The sequence below is a fragment of the Zingiber officinale genome, chromosome 7A, assembly GCF_018446385.1.
Source record: "Zingiber officinale cultivar Zhangliang chromosome 7A, Zo_v1.1, whole genome shotgun sequence".
Taxonomy (NCBI): Eukaryota; Viridiplantae; Streptophyta; class Magnoliopsida; order Zingiberales; family Zingiberaceae; genus Zingiber; species Zingiber officinale.
In genome coordinates this window covers 40,405,104-40,413,687 of record NC_055998.1, presented here as the reverse complement: position 1 = coordinate 40,413,687, position 8,584 = coordinate 40,405,104, and positions in this window count along the sequence as shown.

The window sequence follows — 8,584 nt, the reverse complement described above, 5'->3', positions numbered from 1 at the left end:
ACGAACTCCAAAAATTCCATAAAAATACTCTAAAAATTTCTAAAAATCTCTAGAATTTTTCTAAAACATTTCTAGATTTTAATAAGGTCTTTTAGAACTCTAAATCATGAAATTTGGGGTGTTACAATTCTCCCTCCCTTATAAAAAGTTCGTCCTCGAACTTAGAATAATTCTGGACATTTCTATCTCATACTGTCCTCATGCTCCTTAGTAACTTCCTCATGCTTCTGGTTCTAAATGACTTCTACTAATGATACTCTTTTGTTCCTTAGTCTCTTAACTTCTCTATCCTTTCTAAACATACTTATGTATATATGAATATAAGAGAAACAAAACTAAAATTGTCTATATTCTTTCTAAGCATATGTATCAAAACATAGAAAATTAAAACATGAATTGTCTTCTTCCCTAAGCACATATAAGCAGGTACTCTATACTGCAAATAATAAAGAAAGCATAAAAGAAAATTAAATACTTTCTTACTTGAAGACGGCAAGGTTGGTGCTGATGTGTGATGCTGGAGAATGGGAACTGCTCTGATACCAACTGTAACGACCCACCTTTCTACACTACTACTATTCTCTAAAGGTGGACGCTACTTGACTACTAACTCTACTTAACCGGTATGCTAAAAATCTTGAGGAAAACCCTACCGAAAAATTTCGGCAGAGTCTCCCCTGTACCGGTGACCATATCCGTAAATACATACAGAATATACTCAGCCACAGGCGGCTGGAACATATAATTTCACAACCACGCAGTATAATAGCACAATAAAAATATGAAACTACTCTAGCAATGGCAACAACCATATCACTCCAACAATAGGAGGTATCAAACTACAAATGCGGAAAGAAACTCAATTTCAATATAACATTAAAAGAGAACTAAAAGAAAAGTCTTGACAATTTTGCCAGCTAATTCTGGATCTCTCCATAGTCCTGGCATCACACACACTGTCACAGCATCTCCTTGTCGCCTTCCTTCTTATACTTTTCCTTTTCCTTTATCTGCAGTAGGAGGAAAATAGTATCTATAAGCTAAAAGCTTAGTGAGCGCTATCCTACTCACAAAAACTCGATATGCATGTATATAAATAAAAATATGCTAAAACTGAATGCTAACATGTAAAGCTACTCATGCTCATAAATAGCAATAAAGGAATCATACTAACTGAAATACTAAACATGTATAGCTAATCATGCTCATAAATAGCAATAAAGGAATCATACTAACTGAAAAGCTAACATGTAAAGCTAATCATAGAACTATCATGCGTATCAATAAGAAACTGAATTGATACCTAAGCTAAACTAATTAATGCTAAACTGAGTCTAACTTGTATTCACATAACTAATTTGTGAAGTTTTGAAAACTATTTACATAATAGATCAAAATAATAATCATGCTGCTGATGGGCCCGGCAACTGTACTTGCTGTGCGCGCATCCCTAACTAAACCCAGGATTGCAAGTTCCGAGTCTAGTAGGGTTTACTAGGTTATCTAAACCTAGGGACGACTGTGGGAGCCCAACCCAATGGATATCTAATCCAGTACAGTGCCACTGCTGAAAATAAAATACTGATTTCATAGCTAATTTTCTTACCTTGCTTTAACTAGGTTATCTGAACCTAGAACTAGGTTATCTGAACCTAGAGGCGACTGTGGGAGCCCACCCATTGGACCGTAGTCCCATATAAGCTGAAGCAAGACTAAATAAGTTATTTTAAATGCTTCTACTGCATTAATTGAGCTATTAAAATGCCTACTGTAGCATTATATTGAGCTAAGCATTTTATCAAGCACTTGGTGTGCAATAGAACACACCCTACATACTGAAAATCTGTATACAAAGCTTAACATAAATCTGCATGCAAAGCCTAACAAAATCTGCATATTAAGCCTATCAAAATCTGCATACTTTACTTATAAAAATCTGCATGCTATAAAGATAGAGCAAAGAAAGCAACTTGGACTTTCTAAACATGCTGTAAAATAGAGCAGAAGAAAGCTAACTTAGACTTACTAAACATGCTGTAAAATAGAGCAATTGAAAGCTAACTTGGACTTTCTAAACCTGCTGTAAGGTAGAGCAAAATAAACTAATTCTGAACTGTTATAACAAGGTTATTCTTGCCCTTAAACCAGTAACAAATAATCTATCCAAACTTACTAGTATACTAAGTTGTGCATGCTCATTTAGTGGCAAGGGAAACTGAATCAGCATACTACTACATGCTATAATCCTTAACATAATTGGAAATAAGCACCTTTCATGGAAACCGAGATATAAGAAGGGATATTGCTGTTGTCAAACATCTACGCATGATATACTAAAACTTCGTGTATGGATTAGCTACTAAGGATCCAACTGAAACTTCCCTAATTAAATCTATTCATTGTTGTTCATTTACAAGCCGATCATGCTTAAAAAAATAAATCTATTTAACTAACTATTCTTAAACTAATAGCAGGTTCCAAAGGCAAGGAAGGACTAAATCCCTAGCAACCATAATCTGTTACAGCAGGTTCCAAAGGCTGTTCTTTTCAATGCATGGCACAAACAAAGCTAAAATCTGCTGAAGCTTAAAATCTAATTAAAAATCTCTTCTCCTCTTCTTTATCAAACTCACGGCAGTAACTAAATGGTTCTAAAACTGCACACTAAATCTGAAACAGGAAACACTGAAACACTTGCTGTACAGAAAAATCCAAGCATGGAATCAAAGCATACTAGAATCCTGACTGTAACAAGCTCTAAGAGGGGCTGTTCTAAGCTCTAATTAAGCTGTTCATGGTTACGAAATGCAAATAAAACTGCATGTACAATCCGGAACCAACAGCAAGGGCTGTTCTTGCCCACTAGCAAACTAACAGATCCAAGGGTTTCATACATGCTCCGGCAACAAAAAAGGAAACCATTGTAACTAGTAAGGGGTTTGCTACTGGAAAACAAAACAAATACCATTCCTCATACTCAGATTTAACAAAAGAAATTCTGGAATTGAAAACTATACTACACCACCAATGGATCAAATATTGTATGCTTAAAACTAACAACAAAGAAATCCATTCCAGAATCTCTACAAGCTGAAATGCTAAACTACATGCTCATCTGATTAATTTGTTCCTTTTCCAAACCTAAACAAATCTGAACTTGAGATTCACGGCAGCAAACCTCAAGAACAACAATCCTACTGCATACTTCGGCCAAACAAGAAGAGAATAGAATCCAGAAAAAGGAAGAAACAAGGAATAAAACCTCGGAGCTATCCTACTGCAGGTGAGTAGCAACTCACCTTCGTTTCCTTGATTCACAGCCGAAGGAGGAACCTTCTAGTGCTTCTAGGGCTCGGGTGAACTTGAAATCGGGGCCTCTTCCTCGCTCACGGCTTCCTTCTTGACGAGCGACCTCGGATCGACGAAGAACTCCCGGAGTTCGCCCCTCGCCGGCCGCCGGAGGGATGCCCTAGCTGCGGCTTGTTTCCGCCCGGGCTTCCCTTGTCGCGCGAGAGAGGGAAAGGATTCGGGAAAAAAAGAAAACTTAATTCTTTTCTTATAACTAGGGTTTCAATCATAACATATATATATAGATCTCGCACCCTACCTTTTCGCGAAATACTCGCGGAAGAGTTGGTTGGCTGCGGTTTTGACCAAGTCAAGAGCCCCGGGTTCAATTCTCGGCTGCTACCTCTTTTTCTTCCTTTTATTTCTATTATCTAACTACGGCTTAAGAATATTTCGCACCATATATATTTAACAAAACTTGCTTAGACCAGATGGTTGGCTGCATCCGATTAGAACCTGGTTCGGGCCCGAGGTCTTGGGTTCAAAACCCGGCTTCAACACTTTCTTTTTAAAACTTCTTTCTCTTGGTAAAAATACCAAACGAACTCCAAAAATTCCATAAAAATACTCTAAAAATTTCTAAAAATCTCTAGAATTTTTCTAAAACATTTCTAGATTTTAATAAGGTCTTTTAGAACTCTAAATCATGAAATTTGGGGTGTTACAATTCTCCCTCCCTTATAAAAAGTTCGTCCTCGAACTTAGAATAATTCTGGACATTTCTATCTCATACTGTCCTCATGCTCCTTAGTAACTTCCTCATGCTTCTGGTTCTAAATGACTTCTACTAATGATACTCTTTTGTTCCTTAGTCTCTTAACTTCTCTATCCTTTCTAAACATACTTATGTATATATGAATATAAGAGAAACAAAACTAAAATTGTCTATATTCTTTCTAAGCATATGTATCAAAACATAGAAAATTAAAACATGAATTGTCTTCTTCCCTAAGCACATATAGGCAGGTACTCTATACTGCAAATAATAAAGAAAGCATAAAAGAAAATTAAATACTTTCTTACTTGAAGACGGCAAGGATGGTGCTGATGTGTGATGCTGGAGAATGGGAACTGCTCTGATACCAACTGTAACGACCCACCTTTCTACACTACTACTATTCTCTAAAGGTGGACGCTACTTGACTTCTAACTCTACTTAACCGGTACGCTACTTAACTTCGAGGAATCCCTACCGAAAAATTTCGGCAGAGTCTCCCCTGTACCGGTGACCATATCCGTAAATACATACAGAATATACTCAGCCACAGGCGGCTGGAACATATAATTTCACAACCACGCAGTATAATAGCACAATAAAAATATGAAACTACTCTAGCAATGGCAACAACCATATCACTCCAACAATAGGAGGTATCAAACTACAAATGCGGAAATAAACTCAATTCAATATAACATTAAAAGAGAACTAAAAGAAAAGTCTTGACAATTTTGCCAGCTAATTCTGGATCTCTCCATAGTCCTGGCATCACACACACTGTCACAGCATCTCCTTGTCGCCTTCCTTCTTATACTTTTCCTTTTCCTTTATCTGCAGTAGGAGGAAAATAGTATCTATAAGCTAAAAGCTTAGTGAGCGCTATCCTACTCACAAAAACTCGATATGCATGTATATAAATAAAAATATGCTAAAACTGAATGCTAACATGTAAAGCTACTCATGCTCATAAATAGCAATAAAGGAATCATACTAACTGAAATACTAAACATGTATAGCTAATCATGCTCATAAATAGCAATAAAGGAATCATACTAACTGAAAAGCTAACATGTAAAGCTAATCATAGAACTATCATGTGTATCAATAAGAAACTGAATTGATACCTAAGCTAAACTAATTAATGCTAAACTGAGTCTAACTTGTATTCACATAACTAATTTGTGAAGTTTTGAAAACTATTTACATAATAGATCAAAATAATAATCATGCTGCTGATGGGCCCGGCAACTGTACTTGCTGTGCGCGCATCCCTAACTAAACCCGGGATTGCAAGTTCCGAGTCTAGTAGGGTTTACTAGGTTATCTAAACCTAGGGACGACTGTGGGAGCCCAACCCAATGGATATCTAATCCAGTACAGTGCCACTGCTGAAAATAAAATACTGATTTCATAGCTAATTTTCTTACCTTGCTTTAACTAGGTTATCTGAACCTAGAACTAGGTTATCTGAACCTAGAGGCGACTGTGGGAGCCCACCCATTGGACCGTAGTCCCATATAAGCTGAAGCAAGACTAAATAAGTTATTTTAAATGCTTCTACTGCATTAACTGAGCTATTAAAATGCCTACTGTAGCATTATATTGAGCTAAGCATTTTATCAAGCACTTGGTGTGCACTAGAACACACCCTACGTACTGAAAATCTGTATACAAAGCTTAACATAAATCTGCATGCAAAGCCTAACAAAATCTGCATATTAAGCCTATCAAAATCTGCATACTTTACTTATAAAAATCTGCATGCTATAAAGATAGAGCAAAGAAAGCAACTTGGACTTTCTAAACATGCTGTAAAATAGAGCAAAAGAAAGCTAACTTAGACTTACTAAACATGCTGTAAAATAGAGCAATTGAAAGCTAACTTGGACTTTCTAAACATGCTGTAAGGTAGAGCAAAATAAACTAATTCTGAACTGTTATAACAAGGTTATTCTTGCCCTTAAACCAGTAACAAATAATCTATCCAAACTTACTAGTATACTAAGTTGTGCATGCTCATTTAGTGGCAAGGGAAACTGAATCAGCATACTACTACATGCTATAATCCTTAACGTAATTGGAAATAAGCACCTTTCATGGAAACCGAGATATAAGAAGGGATATTGCTGTTATCAAACATCTACGCATGATATACTAAAACTTCGTGTATGGATTAGCTACTAAGGATCCAACTGAAACTTCCCTAATTAAATCTGTTCATTGTTGTTCATTTACAAGCCGATCATGCTTAAAAAAATAAATCTATTTAACTAACTGTTCTTAAACTAATAGCAGGTTCCAAAGGCAAGGAAGGACTAAATCCCTAGCAACCATAATCTGTTACAGCAGGTTCCAAAGGCTGTTCTTTTCAATGCATGGCACAAACAAAGCTAAAATCTGCTGAAGCTTAAAATCTAATTAAAAATCTCTTCTCCTCTTCTTTATCAAACTCACGGCAGTAACTAAATGGTTCTAAAACTGCACACTAAATCTGAAACAGGAAACACTGAAACACTTGCTGTACAGAAAAATCCAAGCATGGAATCAAAGCATACTAGAATCCTGACTGTAACAAGCTCTAAGAGGGGCTGTTCTAAGCTCTAATTAAGCTGTTCATGGTTACGAAATGCAAATAAAACTGCATGTACAATCCGGAACCAACAGCAAGGGCTGTTCTTGCCCACTAGCAAACTAACAGATCCAAGGGTTTCATACATGCTCCGGCAACAAAAAAGGAAACCATTGTAACTAGTAAGGGGTTTGCTACTGGAAAACAAAACAAATACCATTCCTCATACTCAGATTTAACAAAAGAAATTCTGGAATTGAAAACTATACTACACAACCAATGGATCAAATACTGTATGCTTAAAACTAACAACAAAGAAATCTATTCCAGAATCTCTACAAGCTGAAATGCTAAACTACATGCTCATCTGATTAATTTGTTCCTTTTCCAAACCTAAACAAATCTGAACTTGAGATTCACGGCAGCAAACCTCAAGAACAACAATCCTACTGCATACTTCGGCCAAACAAGAAGAGAATAGAATCCAGAAAAAGGAAGAAACAAGGAATAAAACCTCGGAGCTATCCTACTGCAGGTGAGTAGCAACTCACCTTCGTTTCCTTGATTCACAGCCGAAGGAGGAACCTTCTAGTGCTTCTAGGGCTCGGGTGAACTTGAAATCGGGGCCTCTTCCTCGCTCACGGCTTCCTTCTTGACGAGCGACCTCGGATCGACGAAGAACTCCCGGAGTTCGCCCCTCGCCGGCCGCCGGAGGGATGCCCTAGCTGCGGCTTGTTTCCGCCCGGGCTTCCCTTGTCGCGCGAGAGAGGGAAAGGATTCGGGAAAAAAAGAAAACTTAATTCTTTTCTTATAACTAGTGTTTCAATCATAACATATATATATAGATCTCGCACCCTACCTTTTCACGAAATACTCGTGGAAGAGTTGGTTGGCTGCGGTTTTGACCAAGTCAAGAGCCCCGGGTTCAATTCTCGGCTGCTACCTCTTTTTCTTCCTTTTATTTCTATTATCTAACTACGGCTTAAGAATATTTCGCACCATATATATTTAACAAAACTTGCTTAGACCAGATGGTTGGCTGCATCTGATTAGAACCTAGTTCGGGTCCGAGGTCTTGGGTTCAAAACCCGGCTTCAACACTTTCTTTTTAAAACTTCTTTCTCTTGGTAAAAATACCAAACGAACTCCAAAAATTCCATAAAAATACTCTAAAAATTTCTAAAAATCTCTAGAATTTTTCTAAAACATTTCTAGATTTTAATAAGGTCTTTTAGAACTCTAAATCATGAAATTTGGGGTGTTACATTTCTAAACATGTATCATGACACATATGCAACATGTCTTTTGAAAACTTATAATATACATACTTAAACATAATCTCAACATGATTAGGGCCCCGACTTGTACCACATACATAAATGCAAGCGTCCTATGTAGGTCTAAGGTAGCAAGTCTTGAACCCTACAAGGCATACATACTAGGCCCGTTTCTTAGTCCATCGACCTAGGGGCACTTAGGAGCCCATCCCTAATGAGGCCCGTTTCTTAGTCCATCGACCCCGGGGCGCTTATGGAGCCCACTCTTGGTACAAGTCATACATAAAGTAAAGTAGCATGTCATACATATCATAGTTCTTATCCTTTCATGCATATCATGTTTCTTAACATATCATAAAACATGCATATTTGAGAACACAACACATGCATGAATCATAAACATACATAATGAACATATCACTTATCATGTCATAAAACATGCATATTTAGGCACACAACACATGCATGGATCATAAACATACATAATGAACATGTCATTTATCATAACATAAAGCATGCATAATTGGGCACATAGCACATGCATGGATCATAAGAATACATAATGAACATGTCATTTAACTTAACATAAAGCATGCATAATTGGGAACATAGCACATACATGGATCATAAGCATACATAAAAGAGCATATCACCTATCATAGAAAGACATAA